The sequence below is a fragment of the Pimephales promelas genome, chromosome 19 (assembly GCF_988280905.1).
Source record: "Pimephales promelas chromosome 19, fPimPro1.hap1.1, whole genome shotgun sequence".
Taxonomy (NCBI): Eukaryota; Metazoa; Chordata; class Actinopteri; order Cypriniformes; family Leuciscidae; genus Pimephales; species Pimephales promelas.
In genome coordinates, this window is record NC_142787.1 from 24,623,032 (window position 1) to 24,644,383 (window position 21,352).

At 37.1% G+C, this 21,352-nt stretch overlaps 1 protein-coding gene across 8 annotated transcripts in view; it reads left to right on the forward strand.

The window, feature by feature from the left end:
• The window catches only part of cadm1a (cell adhesion molecule 1a), a 257,858-nt gene that overhangs the window by 98,463 nt on the left and 138,043 nt on the right, over positions 1-21,352 (forward strand). The gene's annotated exons all lie outside the window — the stretch shown is intronic.

A 21,352-nucleotide genomic window follows, 5' to 3' on the forward strand; every position in this document is an offset into this window, starting at 1 on the left:
GAATGCGATGGATTGTCGGGCGATAAAAGGTCCATTAAATACACAGGAGCTCGACCATTTAGGGCTTTATTGGTCAGTAGTAATACTTTGTAATTGATATGGAACTTAATAGGTAACCAGTGTAGTTGTGATAAAATTGGAGTTATATGATCATATTTTCTTGACAAGAACTCTAGCAGCTGCTTTTTGGACTAACTGTAGCTTGTCTATTGAGGATGCAGGACAACCAGCTAATAATGCATTAGTCTCGAGGTCATGAATGCATGAACTATCTTTTCTGCATCTGTTACGTAGCTTAGCAATGTTTCTAAGGTGGAAAAAGGCTGTTTTTTGGACCAATAAGTACTGACGTCATCCAGCATTTTATATCTTTAAGACACTCTGTCAATTTTGATGAGTTAGTGTTTTCGTCTGGTCATGATGAAACATATAATTGAGTGTCATCAGCATAACAATGGAAATTAATTCCATGTCTTCTTATAATATTATCAAGTGGCAGCATATGTATTGAGAATAGCAGAGGGCTTAACACGGATCCTTGTGGCACTCCATAGTAGACTGACATTATCTTCTTTTGTAGTCGATCCAAGAGTATTTTATGATCTATAGTGCCGAACGCAGTGCTAAGCTCGAGTAGAACTAGTATTGAGATACAGCCTTGGTCAGAAGCTAAAAGTAAATAATTTGTAAATTTGAAATTGAATTTTTTTCATAGACCTCTTTTTCATCAAACTCTAAGCATTGCCATCATGCAGTGCTGAATTCTGGAGTTGAGACACTAAATAGCAAATCTCAAAAATAGGCTTTTACTAAATTTGTTATCGACATAGGTTCTCTGAAAAAATCAAATGCTGCCCATAGAAGCTCATGTGGCACTGAACCATATGCATTAGCCAAATCTAGGAATGTCACTTGGAGCTCCTTCCTCTCCTTTTTAGCTGATTTGAATTTGTTGCCAGATAACATTGATGTGCTCTAAGCATCCTGAGAACCCTGGAATGCCTACTTTTTGAACTAAAGTGTCAGTGAAGCCATTCGGTAATAGGTAAGTGGACAATCTCTGGGCAATAATGCTGAAGAAAATCTTACCTTCAACATTTAATAGTGGAATAAAGCTGGTGTCTGGTTATACATCTCGTTTGCAGCAGGTCATAACAGCAAAAAAGTGCTCTGCTAAAGTATTAAAGGTGCCTACCATTAAGGGGTTGAATCATTTTTAGACTACATAAGTCATTAAAAGTTGCACTTTCATTTGAATGTGGGGAAAACCTTTTGAAACATGTTTTTATTATTATTTTTTAGCAATTTCAATACCGCAAACAGCTAAAAGCATGTACATTTTGCTAATAAACCTGATTTGGAATGGGGGTTAAAATAATTTAGTAATTCTGTGATGCCTTCATTTAAGTTTCTGTTTAACTTAGTAACAAAAAAAGAATATAATTAGTATATTAGCATTGACTTAAGTGCCAATGCCCAGTAGTCAATAAATAAGGCTCAAGTACGGAATGCTCTACAAAGGGTCAAATAGTCAACCTTTTAGTCAAGTCAAGTCAAGTCAAATATAACTTATTTGTTATATAACTTATTTGTCCACTTACCTATTACCTTTTAAAGTCTAGAGGTGAGATGTGGGTTTGGTCCACATGCAGTTGCTTGCTCATGGTAGTTGAGCTTTCATCTCTGGCCATTCTCTTGAAGGAAGAGGAATCCAAAGCAGAGCCTGGCCTGAGCTGTCTACTTATCCCTTAATTCAGTTTGTCAGTACATGGTTTGGTATAGCTCAGAGCAGCAGTGGGCCCTGATCTATCCCTGCCTGGGGCTTCAGCGGCTCCTTCTGTGTTATAGCTGTAGTTTTAGGCTAAAGGGCTGTGGGGGATTATTTTTCTGTTGCCTGCTGGGAGGCCAGAGAATAAAAAAAAAATGTGACCTTCTCCTTCTAAGGTTTGTTTGAATTTATTGGTTTAAAGTGAAGCGGCAGCTCAGCCCAGCTAAAAATGATTGTTGACACAAGATGCAGACAGAGTTTCTTTCTTTTGAAATTGCTCTTTGTGAGTGGATTGGTGTGTCTGGTTGGAATAAGGATTCACCGAGGTGATTGTGAGTGGAATTAATGGCTTTTGAGCTTCTTAGTTCAGCACCCGCTGCTTATTAACCTGCAAGGATAGTAGTGTTTAGATATTGTTTGGACAGGAGTTGCTGTCTACTCTATAATTTTCCTTGTGTTATTACTGTTTTAGCCTATTCCGTCTCAACAGATCAGATAAATGCCATTGTATTCTTTTGTTTGCTGAGTCTGCTGTGTATGAGCCATATGCAAAGCTGTTTGCCAAATATTGAAGTCTAAAAGCTTTTTTAGGGGCACAAAAATGTATGCGGACGGCATATATTTTCTCTGAATACTCTCTATTCTGTCTAAAGGAAAATATTGTTGCTCATTGGATGCTTTTTCACAGCTCAGGAGCCTTAATGGTATGCTGAAGCTTATGACTCATTTTTGTCTCAGATGTGTCACGGAAGGTCAAAAAGTGAAGCGAGGATTCAAGTGCAGACATTAAATAAACAAACAAAACTACAAACCAAAACTCCCCGTGGGGGAAACCAAGACAGGCATATATGACATTAAACAAGAAACACAAGGGAACATGGACAACGAACCAGCCCAGGACTGCAAACACAGGGAGACTAAATAGGGAGCAAACTAAAGAGGGTAACAAACAAAGCAGGTGGGGAAGATTAATCAATTAGCAGGTAACGAGATGGGAGGGGCTAGACAATTGACAGGAGAGCACAAGGCACAAGGAATACAAGACAAGCCATGTGCTCACAATGAACCAGATTAAATATGAGCATAGGGCAAACTGGGAATGTCAGAGCTCTGTCACTAATCAGAATATAATCCAGACAGAAGTGACAGAACCCTGACAAGATGCTTTAAAATAGACTTTAAAATAGAAATGGATTAGAAATTTGCTTTTAGTGCATCACATCATGTACACATTAAATTTATATTTAAAAATATGAATTTAATATGTATCTGTTAATGTGTATCATTCAGTTCAATATGATATTTTGTTTCCCTTCGGGTAACGTGAACAGATAGTGTGCTTGCTGTTATTCTCACCTTTCATATTAAAAATACTGTCAAAATCAAGTTATATTTGTAGCTTTTTTTTTTCTTCATTTAAACCCTGATTGACTTGGGGAATGCACATTGCCATAGAAGCAAAGTGTCACTTTTGCTTTAATTTGGAAGTCATTGAGCGTGTTGCCTCCAAGCTAATTAGACAGTTAAAACAATTGGCAGTTTTTCAGGAGGAAGTGGGAGAGAGTCAGCAGCGATGACACAAGGCCTCTCCTCGTTTAGGCAATTAGCATCTTCATTCCAGTCCAATCCCACAGCCTGAGGCCATTCCTCAGTACTCAACACTCTCAGGGCCTCTGCAGAATATTTGTTTTTAAAGACTGAACTCGCAATTATTTTTCTGAAGGGGCCAAACAGCCGTCGTTCGCAGGGCAAATTATGTTGTGGAAGTCTTAGCTTGTCGAAGTGTACACTAATGCTTTCTTTGAACACGGTCTGTATGGGTGTTATTTAAGCACCATTGAGTAGATGAATGAAGAAGGTCTTGCCCTCTCTACTGCAGCGAGCATGAGATCCTTGTGCAGTATGGACGTCTCTCACTGCACTCACACACACACATTCAGCTAGAATCAAAGAGTGGACTTGCAATGTATGAATGCATGTGTAGAAAGCAAGGGTAGGATTTTTTTTTTTATATATATAGTATCTTGTAGACCTAGACAATATTATGAATTTGTAACTTGGCTGTTTGTAATTGTATCTGAGACTAACGTGCATGTGAAGTGTTATACGCATACGTGTTCTGATTGATCTGAACGTAACCTCGTTAATTAATAAGATATATTAATAAGACATTAATAGGATATGCTCCGGCTTACCGGCTGGTTCCAGCTCTCGTCAGTGTGTGTGGGGCAAGCAGGGGCCTCCAGAGCCCCTCCGTCCCACAGATTAGCAGAGACGTGCTGCTCTTTTCAATCAATCCTTATGAAGGCACTAAATCAAGGATTAAGGTGCAGCGTAGCACTCCATTCCGCTACCCTGTTTTTTCATCTCATCACCGTGCAAACAGTACGCAGGACTCCTGCTACGCACTGATGATCGACTGTGAGTTTAATCATTGCCAGTGACCTCACTCATCAATACCACATTAAAAAAGCTCCGCCGCCAGCTTCGCCTCTCCACTCGCTCTCCCTCACCCTTTTCAATCGCAAACCCCATCACCACCTGACCAACTTTTCTCAGTCTAGCCCTGTTTGTTGTCTGACTGTATCAGCTTGCCTACGCTGCACATCCTTCAAAACGATGCTCCCAGCTTTCTTTGATTTTTCCACCGGAAACGCGGGGATTCTTCTCTGTGCTCACAAGTAGAAGAAAATTGGATTTGAAGCAAAAGAGATGCGATTGTCAGCCTGTTATAATTGAGAAATTGTAGGCATTTTCAAATACAGATGTCAAGCAGGCAGCAGTTGTTTTCTCTTTATCGCCCCATTTTAGGTGTGTTTGACTTGTTTTTTTAGTATATGAAGAGTTCAGATGCAAAAGCCTCTAAGTGCCATTTGAAATTTTCTTCTAGAATGATCATTTTTATCAAGCTTATATATTCAAGTTCAGTAATTTCACTTAAATGACAATTAATAGGTAATCTTCATTGCAATTTAAGTGAAATTACTGAACTTAAATATACAAGCTTGATAAAAATGATCATTCTAGAAGAAAATTTCAAATGCCATTTAGAGGCTTTTGCATCTGAACTCTTCATATGTGGAAGATAAGTTGCACATGTAAGCTTGAGGTAGTTCATGTATTTAATGATGCTTGTAATATCACGCTTACACTTATTCGTCTTGGGTGATCTGATCACAAATCACTTTCAGAGTTGTTTAGATTATGCGTTATGCATAACCACGTCGTATTTATAATTTAACGTTATTCTGGCCTTAAATTATTAAATGGCTGTTATTAAAATTCTATAGACCATTTCACAAGATGTAAACAACACTGGTCCAGAAGCACTTCCTGTTTCAGTTTTTTAACACTACATAAAAGCTGGGATAAAATACAACCAACAGAACATTTAAAACTGAATCAAAAAGTTAAACAAACATCTTTAAGATGTTTTCTTTACATGTGAAATAAAGAAAACAGTTACAAACTGAAACAGGAAGTGCTTCTGGACCAGTGTTGTTTACATCTTGTGAAATGGTCTATACTATCTCATGTAAATAAATTGATAAGAATGCTATAAAAAGTCAAATCAGTTATTTGTAATGCTACAGTAGAAGGAAATTTAGACATAATAATATTATAATATAAAGTATTAAACATCTGTATAAAAAGTATAAGAGATAAAAAAATCTGTATACAAAAATCTGTATTAAGTATGAAAAATTCTTTATTAACGGTTAGATGACAGCAAATGTGACAATGTGATGTGAATAGATGGGTATATTACCAATAAATTGTCCTTTGTAAACATATTTTTCTGAAGCAATAGTGGACTGACTTTGGTGGTGTTGTTTTTTTGTTTTTCTGTCACAAACTGATGCAATGAGCAATGTCACGAAACCAGAGATTGTGGACACAGACACATTTAAATAACAGGTGTAAATGACAATCCTTCTCCCTTGACAATTTGTGATCGGTTCCCAGAGGCAGGTTTTAACAGGTGTAAACAGGGCCAAAGCCAGAGAGGCACGTGCGCACACCAGCTTTCCTGTGTACTTGTGATAGAGAATGGTATCATCATGAGAGCAATTGAGAGATAAATGGAGAAGTGCTCAGGGGCTCCGCTTCCATCCCGTAGAACTCTGTGCAAGGTCTGTCGCGTAGAAAAGTCAAACCCAAGGCATCATTAACCGATCTCCAGTGTCTCGCACTGCAAATTACTGTTAAATTACTGTGTTACAGTATGTTCACGTTTGCTCAGAGCTGTGGCTTATCGGTTAGGGCATGACGAGTCAAATCTGATTTGCAAAATCTCCAGATCCTGATCTACTACTAATGGCACTTAAAGTTGTGTAACATTATCCCCAAAAAATTTCTTATTATAAGTGTACAGTATATTATATGTGGGTGAAATTCTGAATACATTTTTTTAGAATGTTAGTAGTGTAAAATTTAAAATATGTGCATTCATTTAAAGGTTTTTAATGGTTAAAAATCCCTAAACTTGTATTCGTATATTTTTATCTGTGTTTAACTAAAATTGCTTCATTGATTTATTTTATTAATTTTTTTTTTTTTAGTATGCATCCGCTGTTAGCATGTTAGCCTGGGCTCCAGCCCACCAGCATTTGCTCCTTAAGCTGCAGAGGCCTATAGCAGGACTTAAGATTTAATGAATGAAAATCAATCACTGTATTCATAGATCTTCTTTAAATAGTTTCTGAAACATGTTAGCATCACGGTGAATAGACTGGGTGGGATCCCATCTGTATTACTCTCATATTATTTAATTGGATGTCAGAAAAAGATTAGAGAGCTCAACCCATAGTAGAAGATAATTGATTTATAATACATTTGCTGGGTCGGTTGAAAGCACTTTCCAACGAGCAACTGATCCAAGAGCGCAGGAGGTCAGGTGGTTTATGGGAATGGATGGTGCGGGGGGTTGGATTGGCCCTTTACAGTCGTATTCTCTGCTGGGTGAAACATTGAGCAATGAAATGCCCACCCCACCCCAAACCAAACCCTTGTCGCACCGCAGTTAGTCTCGCCAAGCCTGAGAGTGCAGGACGGGGAGGGTCTTCTGCACTAGATGCCAATTGATGATATTAGAGGAATGTCCCCTTTTCATTTCGCTGCTGGGTTCATAAACTTGCCGTATATCCGAGACAATCAGGGGCTGAGAGAAAGACTATTGAAGTGATGAGCCCATATTGCCTTGAGATACTAATGGTGCTGTCTAGGATTACAATCATCTCGCTGATAGAGAGAGAATATATGGCTGCCACTGAGAGAAGTTTATTCACTTTAAATAAAGGAAATTATCTTGTCTTAAGTAAGAAGCACATGAATCATCTCCAAAAAGTGCATTGGTTTTATTTTTTCTATCCAGTAATTGTCTTACTGAGAGATTATTAAATTGTTGGCCTTTTGCAATGTTTTTGGAAGTTAGTACGCTGTAGAAATTAGAAGAATAGAATGGGATCGAAAAAAAAGAAAAAAAGTCTGCTGCATAATGTATTGTTGGACTTAATGGATTAATAATTAAAAAAAAAGTGAAAAGTCACTTTCCAGAAAAATATCAAGCAGCACAACTGTTTAAAATATTGATAAAAATAAGAAATGTTTCTTGAGCACTAAATTAGTATATTATAATTATTTCTTAAAGATCATGTTACACTGAAGACTATAACAATGGCTACTGAAAATTACAGTTATGAATTAAATGTTATTTTTTTATTAAAATACATTTTTTAATTATAATAATTATCAAATAAATGCAGCTTTGATGAGTATAAGAGGGTTCTTTCTTACTGAACCCAAACTTAATGGTGGTGGATAAATCATCTTTTGCCTACATGCAATTGTTCATTTTGGGATAATGATAGTGTTGGGGTACTGTACATTGGCAAAACAATAAATTCACAGTGGAGGGAGATTATTATGTGAATTACTGTTGTAGTATCCTAACTTTCAGCTCTAGTTCCAGCCATCTCTCCATCTCAGCCAGGCGGTAGGCATCTCACAGACTGGTTAAATAAGTAAACAGATCACGACCCACATAATTAACCTCCCTGGGACTTGACACGTTCTATAAATGTCTGTGCACTTGGGGGGGAAACAGAGGAGGACCTACTTGATACCTGAGACGATGTATGTTTTGAAAAATATTGAGCTGCTCCAATGCAAATTAAAGAAATATTTTTTTTTTTACTCGTTTCTCTTTAATGCAGACAAAAAAAATATAATCTACACCTTTTACTGTTACTTGTGTCATCAATACTGATATCATTAACTTATATGCATTTTGCATTGTTAAGGTTCATTATTTTATCCCTTTTAGTGCTGTTAGAGAAATAGATTTACAATATGATTACAAAAAAATGATTAGAACCCATATTCTAAAGTTAGGCATTGGAAGTGTCCTGCTTCCTTGACCTTCTACACACACATACAAGCATACTGTACACCACATCCACCCACTCAGCTCATAATAATACACTCAGTGCTATTCAATTGGACCATGATCACAATACAAATATAAATGCAGCCTTATCCCTCCAAGGATGGGATATTTGAAGGTTGTTTGAAAATGTTTGAAATTGGTATAGGTCTCAGAGATCAGCACAGGATCTGCATGAATAGTCTTGGAGTAGGTTCTCATTTTTTTTGACGTGGTATTACTAGTATAATGTTTTAGATTGCAGGCTGTCAAGTCAAGGTTTCAACTTTACATGCAAATTTACTGCATTAAGATTATTTATTTTTGCTATTTTAAAAAAACTTGTTAAAACACATATTTGATATAGACATACTGTACAGATCAAGTTAAGGTTAAAAATAAGGTTATATAAGAATATACACTCACCTACAGGATTACTAGGAACACCTTTTTAATTTCTCATTAATGCAATTATCTAATCAACTACTGTAATAACATGGCAGTTGCTTCAATGCATTCAATGCAATTAGGGGTGTGTTCGTGGTCAAGACAATCTCCTGAACTCCAAATTGGATGTCAGAATGGGAAAGAAAGGTGATTTAAGTAATTTTGAGCATGGCATGGTTGTTGGTGCCAGACGGACTGGTCTGAGTGTTTTACAATTTGATCAGTTACTGGGATTTTCACGCACAGCCATTTGTAGGGTTTACAAAGAATGGTTTGAAAAGGGAAAAACATCCAGTATGCGGCAGTCCTGTGGGTGAAAATGCCTTGTTGATGCTAGAGGTCAGAGGAGAATGGGCCGACTGATTCAAGCTGATAGAAGAGCAACTTTGACTGAAATAACCACTTGTTACCACCGAAGTATGCAGCAAAGCATTTGTGAAGCCACAACACACACAACTTTGAGGCGGATGGGCTACAACAGCAGAAACCCAAACCGGGTACCACTCATCTCCACTACAAATAGGGAAAAGAGGCTACAATTTACAAGAGCTCACCAAAATTGGACACTTGAAGACTGAAAAAATGTTGCCTGGTCTGATGAGTCTCGATTTCTGTTGAGACATTCAGATGGTAGAGTCAGTATTTGGCGTGAACAGAATGAGAACATGGATCCATCATGCCTTGTTACCAATGTGCAGGCTGGGAGTGGTGGTCTAATGGTGTGGGGGATGTTTTCTTGGCTCACTTTAGGTCCTTTCTTGCCAAATGGGCATCGTTTAAATGCCACGGCTTACCTGAGCATTGTTTCTGACCATCCAGCAGGATAATGCACCATGTCACAAAGCTCGAATCATTTCAAATTGGTTTCTTGAACATGACAATGAGTACTAAAATGGCCCCCACAGTGACCAGATCTCAACCCAATAGAGCAACTTTGGGATGTGGTGGAACGGGGGCTTTGTGTCCTGGATGTGCATCCCACGAATCTCCATCAACTGTAAGATGCTATCCAATCAATATGGGCCAACATTTCTAAACAATGCTTTCAGCACCTTGTTGAATCAATGCCACATAGAATTAAGGCAGTTCTGAAGGCGAATGGACAAACACAGTATTAGTATGGTCTACCTAATAATCCTTTAGGTGAGTGTATATATATAAATCTAAAACTATATATATTGTATAATATATGCAGTCTAGTCACAAAGTAAAGTGACATGAGAAGCTGGAACACGCAGTACAGAAAACATTTAAAGTGCACCAGCTGCTTAAATGAGTTTTTAATGTGGCTCAGGATACACATTTTGAGAGTGGAGTTCATGAAGCACATAGAAATGTGTCTCAGCATGTCTGCAGAGAGTCCAGGTTAAGGTAATAAGATGTCTTTTAAATGGGCTACATGATCGGACTGCGTCAGCCCTGTCAAAATCATACATTCTTCAGGGCTTAAAGGATTCACTTCGAGTGCCTCTGTTTGTTTGTACTTGGTTTGTGAAGCGTGCTGTTCTGGGGATGGATCATACTCTATGGTATTGTATATTATTTATAAATGCAAAAGGTTAACAGGCATGGGTACATGGCCCATGTGAATAGTTAATTGCACGCAAGGCCATGGCCTAGTGTGTTTTATTTTATTTTATTTGTACTTTTCTGAGAAACATGGATTGTTTTATAATTTCCTCATCTCATGGCTCTTTAAATTATTTTCCAAGCCAATTTCCATTTTCCCTAAGATATGCTCCTCCATTAGAGGTGGGCGCACACACGTTATTATCCTGCCGCATGCTTATCAGCTGTTGCTTTTTCGTGAGAAGCGGTGATTTATCTTGTTTCTGTAACATCTACCCAGCCACGTTTTCTTTTTGAAGTTGTGTTGCCATGGCACATTCGTAGCTAGGAAGGTTTGGCGGTGCTGGAGAGGAGAGGGGCAGAGGTTAGGGCTGGTGTGAAGCAGATCTATGCTAATGGATGCCCATTGGCATGTGGGAGGAAGTGAAACGGACACACATGCCACTTATCACGGCCACTGGGTCAAAGAACAAAAGGAAGCTTGGCCCAGGAGAAAGAGGAAATGAAAGAGATAAAGGGAGATGGGCTGCTGCCCATTGTAGCCCATTACTAATGTGTGTTCTCTTTTCTCTGGTCGTTTTCTTTCATCTAAATTATTGAGGAGAGAATATCCAAGCAAGTAAGAGGGATCAATGTATTGGTCACTGCGTTCAACTCGTCTCTCGCTGTAATGTTTAAACAATGCCTTTGATTGATTCCACGTTTTAACAAATGTCACTCTACAGGGTTTTTTTTTTTTTTTATTATTTTTTTTTTTTACTGTCATTGAAAATTCATCCCGTGTCTCTCAGGGAAAGCCTTACCAGTGGCTCTTGTCATATCTTGTCATAAAACTACCAGGTATTGCCTCAAGATACAATTAAATGACAGTCAGATTACATCAGCATGTGGCAATGTGACTTTTTTTAATTTATTTTTTTAGGAAGAAAGATATGCCGTGTGCTGCTTGTGCACTCAAGTAATAATGAAAATGCAGTAATTGCTTAGATTTGTCCAAAAATGTAAAAAGTAAATAAAAAATCTTTAATTTTGGGATCAGATACGCATGACATATTGGCAGATATCTTGCCATCTGACTGGTTAAACCTGACGTTATCAAAAAGGTGACCAGTCTTGTTTAAACAATTAAGATTTTTTGAATGAGATTAAATCAATGTTTTATCTTGACAGCCATAGTTTCTCTTTATGTTGTAACTGTACACTAATAGTTGTTAGAAAAATAGCAGTGTCAACTTTTAAAAACTTTTCTTATTAATCTCAGTCTTAAAAAGTATACATTTATTTAACAAAAATATATCATCTGACCACAAACTATGATATTTTATACATGCAATAATAAATAATAAAGCTTATTTTACAATTTAGAGAGTTCTTTGCAAGGAAATCATGTTGGAGGGCTTGAACACCCCTGTTTTTGAGTAGTGTAGGGTTAGGGTTACCCTACAGTACACATTTAGTATGTCTTTCTGTTGTGATGCACCCATTGACCCAGGTCCTGGTGACTCTACTAGCAAGATGAGTTCAATCAGGTGTGTTTGATCAGGGAGAGATACAAACTGTGTAATGTGGCGTGTACTTCAGGATCAGAACTGGGAAATGCTTTAGACTAATGGAATTGGACACCTTGGGCAATTTTAACTTTAACTCAGTCCCCGGACAGCATTTTTGATCATTTTCAGAAAAGAATACCCCCCAGAATATCAAACACAGTCTCATGAAAGTGTGTATCTATACCATAAATGTCGTGCCATTTATACGCCAAATTTTTATTTATTTTTATTTTTTGAAAACCCCTTGGATACGTTTAGAGGGGAGAGGGGTGGGGAGTGCATGTGTATTACACGCCATATGCACGCGAAAACTGCGAATCATATAGACACAACAACTATTTTTGGCATATAAATGGCACGAGAATTAACATTCATTGTATAGATTCCCACTTTCATGAGATCGGGTTGGACTATTTTGTTGTATGTATGTCTGAACATGCAATATATCAAAAGAAAGAACAAACCCTCTGCTTAAAAAAGAACATTATCAACACTTGAATGTGTGTATGTTTCTTAAAAAAAGCGACATTTTGAGCAAAAAGCTGAGAAAATCTAATTTTTGTCTAAGGACGGGGAAAAGGAAACATTTACATTTATTCATTTTAGCTGACGCTTTTATCCAAAGCGACTTACAATTGCTATATATGTCAGAGGTCGCACACCTCTGGAGCAACTAGGGGTTAAGTGTCTAGCTCAGGGACAGATAGAGACACGAGTGAGTACAAATGAAGACAATATCAAAGATATGCACAACCTTTAATTCACTCGATGTGTTAAAACAAGTTTTAATGCCTTAAAGCTAATATTTCAACAAATGGCATTCTATCTAACACTTTCTCATTATCCAGATGGTGCAGGAAAGGCTGTCCAAGCTCCCCTTTGCTCTTTGCACTTGCAATTGAACCATTAGCCATTGCCATCCACTTTAACACCTCCATAGCAGGAATTAAATTTGGCACAAATGAATGCAAACTTTCTCTGTATGCAGATGATCTTCTATTAAATATAAATGATTCACAATCATCAGTAAAATAACTCAAATAATATAGTGCTGTATCAGGATATACATGAAATTAGACTAAAAGTGAGATCTTACCACTAAATATACAGGACAATGATATTAGAGCTCTCACTGACCCTTAAAAAATGATTCAAATATTTGGGTGTACAAATTGGTAAATCGGATGAACATTTAAACAGAGCTATACTAAACTATTGGAACAAACAAGACTTCACCTTGAAAGATGGATTGATCTTCCACTGTCTCTCATAGGCAGAATTAATACTATCAAAATGAACTTTTACCTACGTTTATTTATCTATTTCAATGTCTCCCAACGAATGTTCCCAAGAGTTTCTTCAAAGAACGTAACAAAATTTGAACTCCTTTTACGGCAAAGAAAAAACCCCTAGCCCTAGGGTCAAACTCATTTCTCTACAGGCTCCATACTCAAGGGGAGGACTCAACTTACCAAATTTTCGGAATTATTATCTTGCTTCGCAGAACAGATCACAGAGAACAGTGAGATTAGGTGGGTCCCAGTAGAACAACATGAGATGAAGGCTATGCCTTTAAAGGATATTCCATTTATAGGCACAAAGACATTTTTAGCCCTCACAAACAACTCAATAATACTGAACACATTTGCTGCTTGGCAAGAATCTCACTCACTCACTCACTTCTCGACACAAAAATTAATTTCTTAGAAGGGCACCTTTGTGGGGTAATCCCAATCCTTCACACCATATACTGTAGCTGACTCAGTGTTAAAGGGGTGGAGGGAAAGAGAAATCCAAACAGTTGCTGACTTAGACATTGATACATTTGCTGACTTTGCTGAAAAATTCAAACTTTCCAAAAATAGTTTCTTCAAATTCCTACAAATTAGAGATGAAGAAATCCAAAGAAACATATATCCTAAAAGAAACTCCTCTTGAAACCCACCTATGTAAAAAATTACACAGAACAACAAAAGGTATAATATCTTCTATATATGGTATCATCAATGGAAAGTTACCGATTTATGAGAAAAAAATAAATTAAAAGGAAATGGGAAAAAGACCTGGACTGTATTTCTGAGGAGGCAGATTGGCATCATCTATTGGAACAAGCACAGACTATGCTAACCTCCACAAAATACAGGCAAATTAAATTTAATTTATTCCATAGGACATACTACACCCTCTATAGGTTACACAAAGTTGACACCAACATTTTCTCTAAGTGTCAGAGATGTAAAGTGACCAACAGTGATCTTATACACATGCTATGGAGTTGCCCACTGATTTTTGGAAAGGTGCCATTGAATATTAACCCTTAAGGGTAATATGAAGTCAAATTGAACACTATGGATCCTGTGGTACACAAGCTCTATTAATGAGAACGACTACAAGAAATACTTTTTGGTGTAACTACAAATAATTAACATATTTTAAGAGATTCTGTTAATAAAAACAAATCTTAGAAAAAAAAGGTTGTATACCTCTTTCTGGGTTGACATTTTATTCAGCAACATTAGACAGATTTGATTAACTGTATATGCTGTTTAATGTTGATGATTGCGTTATTTTTACGGCTGCGTCCGAAAAACTGAAAAAAAAAAAAATGCTGCCTCTGGAGGATGTATTCCAAGGTAGGAAAGGTTAGTGTCTCTTCCTGTCTCCTGAGATGCCTTCATCTGATCGATTTTTGAAGGAAGCATACAGTAGATGTGTCCTTTGCTGCCACTGATATCCCACAATCCTGTTCTTTCCAGTCTGAGACAGTTGAGCTAAAAAAATAAAGTATGTTTTTAAACAATGTTTTGATTTAATTTCTAGTGGGAAATTACTATTGTAGTAATTAAATATTCGCATAGTTCTCCCCAAAGCTCTTATTTCGCTGTAGATCATTAAATCTTTATGCTGCCTCAGAAGTATGTCCAAAATCAGTTTCACGAGATGCCATTAAATCCTATCAGAGGCATTTCCTGATAGGGCAGCGAAGCAATAATTCAACTGCTTACGTTTTCGGACACTGCACGCATCTGCTTACTTACTGTATGCTACCGCTTGTTTCTGCTGCTTCTTCACGTGTGGAAATTTTCCAAATTATGTCATTGTTTATTATGAAATGCATTTAACATGCTGATCAATATTGCTCAATATATGTGGAGAAAACATAACATTTGTCTAAAAGGCACGTTAACTTGTTAAACAAGTTAACAAGTTGGTTAAATTGTAGGAGTCATCTATATGACAAATAAAAATAATTGTATTTGCTGCATTCTCATTTTCTGCAGTGCAATATATCTATTTTGCTGTTCACCACGTTTCTGTCAATCGTTAAAATAATAATAACCGCATCATCTGCAGTATGCGTTTCTTTACATCTGTAGCAGAGGAAAAAAGCAACGTTCCTTAACGATAAAAATATTAAGAGGATGTAGCACCTAAAGATCAACAACAACAAAAAATGGCTCCAGCAACCAGTCAATCATAAATTGTGCTGAGTGGCTATTGGAAACCAAAGTCTCTGTTCTTCTGACATGGGGAGCAATGGCACAGCACGCTTCTGAGACCTTTATTCGGCCAGCTTTTGGTCGATCTGTCAGACTCGCTCCATTCAGAACGGCCTCCAGTGGCTCCACCTGTCGAACTAAACCTTCACCTAGTCAAATACAAGCAGAACTATGAAAGAAAAGTAGCTCATTATCACGGAAAATCTAAAGAATGAAAAGCCTTCAGTGACATTCATAGTCCCAACAAACCACTGCGACTTGATTACAACTGAAACCCATGCTCCTAATTTCAAGATTACTGAAGCTTGACACTTCTCTTTTAAGTAGGAAATTCACTTGTAATTAAGCAGTGTAAATGCATGTTCTGTTCATGAAGAAACTATTTCCTCAGAGCATATGACTTCAATAGCCATCTCAAGTGCAGAGAGGTAGTTTATCTACTTTGATGAATGAACAGCTCAATAGCCCTTTGACATTTTATGCTCATGCGTCAGACCTCGACATTTCCCCTTTGTCTTTGATGGGCTGTCCCGCTGTAGCCAGAGGGTGAGCAGTGCTCTGCAATAGACTCCGGGTTATGCTTAGACTCATTTCCACCGTCCGGGTCGTACCCTTGAGGACAAGGCTCTCTTGTAGACAAATAATGGACACTAAACTGAGTTTGTCTAAATTTGAAACGGCACATCTAGAGGTATCAAAACACTATAAGTAACTTCGCGAATTGAAAATTTGCTAATCAAGTCATGCTAACTGCATTTTAGCCTAGTGTTGTGTTCATTTAGAAGAGATCATCTAATCTCTGGCTAATTAGGGGACATATTTTCTCTTTACATTGTCCTGTCACTGCTTCTTTATGTCTGTAGATTTCTATCATCAATGCTTTTGGTTAGTTCAGAGTATTATTTAGAGGCCAAGCACCGAAGGTGCATAGGCACCTATTGCAATCCGTAGTGTTCTGATTATTATTGTTCTGCTTCACTCTAGAAGTCTATAGACCATTTTGCAAGGTGTAAACAACACTGGTCCAGAAGCACTTCCTGTTTCAGTTTTTTAAAACTACACAAAAGCTGGGATAAAATACAACCAACAGAACATGTAAAACTGAATCAAAAAGTTAAACAATATCTTTAAGATGTTTTCTTTACATGTGAAATAAAGAAAACAGTTACAAACTGAAACAGGAAGTGTTTCTGGACCAGTGTTGTTTACATCTAGCAAAATGGTCTAAAGCAGCCCATATAACCACTTGCAGGAAAGTTATGAAATTTGGCACACAGATAGAGGACAGTCTGAACTTTAACCAAAGCAATTTTTGAGTCTCAGACACTGTAGACTTTTGAACACCAAGTGTCTATATTTGCACTCATGTTTATGCTAATAACTTTTGAACCGTTAGGACTAAAAACAAAATTTGATTTAATTGCCCCCCTCGTTTTCCGTCATGAGAATTTTTCCACCATTTAGAATTTTCAGAAAAAACTGTTTACGAAAAACTACTCGGATCAAACCATGCCGACGAAAAGCTATGGAATTCAAGTTAATTTGTCAAACCGTCCTTGAAAAACAGGCAACGAATTCAATGAAGAGCATGCCAAATTTAATGTGAGGCTATCTCTGCAACTTTTAGTGTATTCTGGCCAAACTTTGGTGTTTTATGACAACCATGATCTGAAGGTACCTGCAAAGTTTCGGTGCAGTACCACCTAGTGGTCAGGAGATATGATTTTTTTTTTTTTTTTTAAATGCTTATTTTTTTTAATGCTTAACGCTTTTTTTAACTGTTCTGAAGTTATAACGCGCTTATAACTTCAGAACAGTTCGGCCAAAAATCAAAGATTCTTTAGTATCAAAGATTATTGTCTTTAGATTTGGTGCAGCATGCCAAGTCGAAAAATGCACTATTTTCCTATATCGGCCATTTTGAATCTTGTAGTAAAATGCTATATTTTATGAAGTCATTGCAGAGCACCATGCCCTGGCCGTACTCAAAAGGTTTTGGGGCAGTTCCACCTTGTGGTCAAAACTAACAATGCAATTTCCTATTGAAATGAAATTTTACAAAATCTATTATGAATAGGTCTTAATAGATTAATTTGGCCGTGCCTAGAATATAGATACCAATTTTGCCTAAAATTGAAATTTTTATTTTCTTTAAAAACCTACTTTTCAAACTCTTCCAAGACAACTGGTCAAATTTTCACCAAATTTTAATCGTATCATCTTCAGAACATACCGTCAAAAATGTATAAATTTTGTGTTCATAGACAACACAACGTTTTCGTAGCACATCAACAAAGCTGATGGCATGATGCCAAGACGATTCTGAGGCTGTATCTCTGCGATGCTTTGGCATATTGGCACTAAACGTTTTGTGCGTCATTGTCACCTTTTTCTGACCGCACCACATTCATTTCACAGCTCCACCTATTGGTCGAAAGTAATAAACCATTAAATCAGATTGATAGACTATTTAGTTTTTTTGAGCAATTTTCCTTAAAATGATTTTAATGTGTCTTTAATTGCTCATTGTTGCAGTTGGTCCAATACTCAGCCATGGTGGCATGATTTATCGTCTTTGTGCTTGACCCCTTAATTGGTGCTCTCAGCTATATTTGTAGTTGTATCTTTGTTTCGGTTTTAAGCTTTTATATCTTAATTTTCTGTTTTGTTTATTTTTATTGTATTTTTTCATATTTTTGTTTAAATTCATATTTTTTACATCTTATATTTTATTTCCATTTTGTATTTTATTTAATTTAAACATTTTTCCTATTTAATTTTTGTATTTTATTTATTATGAATAATTTTTAATTTGAATTAATACTCTTTTTGATCAAACCAACACCGACAAGTCATTTTGTGTTTGTAGGAGGCAGAACTTAGCCTCATGACTGGTATAAATCCCTGTGTGAAAAGAACATAAGTTGCGTATTCAGTCAGATGGGGTTCGGTTTTTCAGCGACTTGTTAAATAAACATGCCACGTCAGCCATGTCAGAATGAGCAGCTAATTTTCTCTCTTTTAGACTTCACTTGAGCCAGCAGCTTGAGTGAAAAGGCCAGAAGTGAGGCTGACCTAAAATGAAAGGATTTTGTTTGGAGGAGCTGCTCTCTTGGAGAACCACTCATTAAAGGTGCCCTCACCTCCTGCCTGGCTCGAGCAGCTCTGTCCTGGGTAATGACTACGTTTGTGAGTAGCTGCAATGGAGCCAGATCTCCAGCCTGGTTGTAACAGTCTCTGTCTGAGTCATTTGAATTCCCAGGAGCAGGGGCCGGATTAAGGTGGTCTTAACTGACGCAGGATTTAATGAACGACTCGTGCTGAACAATAACATTGAGTCAACACAAACAAATCACTCAACGACACACTAATAGGGGAGTTCTGTCCTGCCTCAGAAATCCCTTTGCGTGTGCGGTATGTAAACAGAAGGTCGAAGATCCATAGAGCAAGTATTAGGGCCAACACTAGGAACAGCCGAGATTAAGACTCGCTCTGTCTCTCTGAGGGTTTCACCCCATGGTTCCTTTCCAGATCTCTGTACATTCACATTTGTGCATTTGGCAGGTCTAAATTTATCCAATGCAACTTACATTGGCTTAATGGTAGGCTATACATTTTGAATCTGTTTGTGCATTACCTGGGATACGTGGGAATCAAACACATGGCCTTGGTGTTGCTAGTGCTGAACTCTACTCTGTTTGAATGCTGTAGTAAGAGTACTATAAGATGTGAGCTAGGCACACAATGCTCAAAATTAGGTTAATGAAATATTTAGTATATAAACCTTTAACAAAAAGCAGTACATTTACTATATTCACCTGAGGTTTATTTATTTATTTATTTATTTAATATGTTTATTTATTATTTTATTTATTTACCTCGGAGGCATTATTAATTTTGATTTATAATTTATTATTATTATTATACACGTGATCTGTAAAGTTGCATAAATAATTCGTTGCCTTGGAACTACTGTTCTAGATGGTTTAACTAATTATTTAGCTATTCAGTTATTGGCACTGCCTCTCATACTGTATTGATTAAATATAATCTGTGATATTCTTTATCATGTTGTGCATCATCAAAAGAGTTGTTTAGCAGGTTTAATGAAAGAAACCCACAGCACGCTTGGTTTTCAATGATAGACAACAAGTGCTGATCCCAACATTTCCAGTCCGTCTTAAATGGTTTTTATTTCACTTGTAAAGTTAAAATGATACAATAGTAGAACAGTAGTTCCAAGGCAACGAATTATTTATGCAACTTTACAGATCACGTGTATAATAATAATAATAAATTATAAATCAAATTAATAATGCCTCCGAGGTAAATAAATAAAATAATAAATAAACATATTAAATAAATAAATAAATAAATAAACCTCAGGTGAATATAGTAAATGTACTGCTTTTTGTTAAAGGTTTATATACTAAATATTTCATTAACCTAATTTTGAGCATTGTGTGCCTAGCTCACATCTTATTTAATTATGCACTGCTCAAATAGTGAACTTTGTGCGAATTAACGGGGATAGTTTGCCCATATGGTGTTTTGTAAGGGATGCTGCATTGGTTTTGTGGTTCTCATTCATTACCGAGTGCTTCCTCTCCTTCAGAAGTGTTGCCCTCCTTCGCACCATGAGTTTGCGGCCCATTTGATGTGACATTTCGTGCTTGTTTTGCAAAGGAGGGCCAGCCATTTGTCATGGTGAATTGGTTAAACAAGCTAAAAACTATTGATTAGATTTTGCAAAGCCTAATGCAATTTAAATAACATCGTTAAGGAACAGCAGTGTAATTTAATTCTGTTCATCCCTATATATAGATTCCGTGCGCAAACAGAAATTACAGGCCTGGTCCTGTATTCATAACAATTAAGTTCTTTGTTAGTGGCAGGTTTGCATTCGCCCAAAGCCCTAATGTGAATGGTCAATGTAATAAGCAATGGTGTAGCATTGTGTTAGAAAGGAGAGAAAAAAGAAAAGTCCTCCCAGCAAGACTTTGTATGAGGCCTTCTTGCTATATTGTATGTAAAGGAACAGTCCTGCTTCTGAAAGCCTGCCTCGTTAGGAGTGGGCTAAAGAAATAAATGGCTTCTCTGCATTACAGAGAACTGTTTCACTGCAGATTGTTTCAATCACACCATGTTTGTCTGACTCATATAAAGCTGAGCGTCACAGGGTTTGTATTGCACTGTATTACACATTAATCACTGGGTATTTTCAGTCAAGAGATTTTTCAGTTATTCAAAGAGTAGTGTTTTTAAGTCCAGATATTTATTTTTCTTTCAGTGAAAAAATGATTCACACCTTAAGCTTAATGAAGAACGGTGACTGTTGAACGCAAAAGCCGAATCACGGACATTTTGGGCGATCTCGAAACACATTTTCGGGCAGACTCATCACGGAGACTCACTAGTAACATTAGCCTAGACTGTTGTTTAACTACTGCGCTAGGCGTAGGCGTAGCAAGTGCATTGTGGGAGTTGTTGTCTTTCATCCACATAAGCCAATAATACATTTTCTGGCTTTTCTCAGTCTAGAAAGATCCAAATTCAAAAAGAATTTCAAATTTCTTCTACATAATATACCCATTTTATATAAACATTCATCTTTCCAGAGGTGGAGTGACCCTTTAAACTAAACTATTTTGATTCCGACAGGGTGGCGGTAAAAAAAATATGGACATTTCCAATTTGGACTGTAATGATGTTCTGACTGTCTACAGTAGGGTCTATGACTTTGTGAGGCGGGTCTTAAAGTGCAAGCTTCTCTTTCTCTTCACACATCCAAAGATCACTAGGAAAGGCTTGGTTGCTTCCAGTCCTCTGTCTCACGGCCGTTCGTGATTAGCCAATGCTCTGCTGTCTTGTGTGGTATCACTTGCTCTACAGAGAAGGACCTCACCTTTTTCAGCAGTTCATGGCCCATCCGAGATTGATTTAGGTCCCTCCAATGAAGCGCTCGTTTCCAATTATGGTTTCAATTTACCATATAATTGCAGTAACATTTTACCATTAAAAAGCAACACAGAGGAAGATAAGCCTATGGAGATCAGTGCATAGAGTGGATCACCAGTTCACCATTAAAAATCTA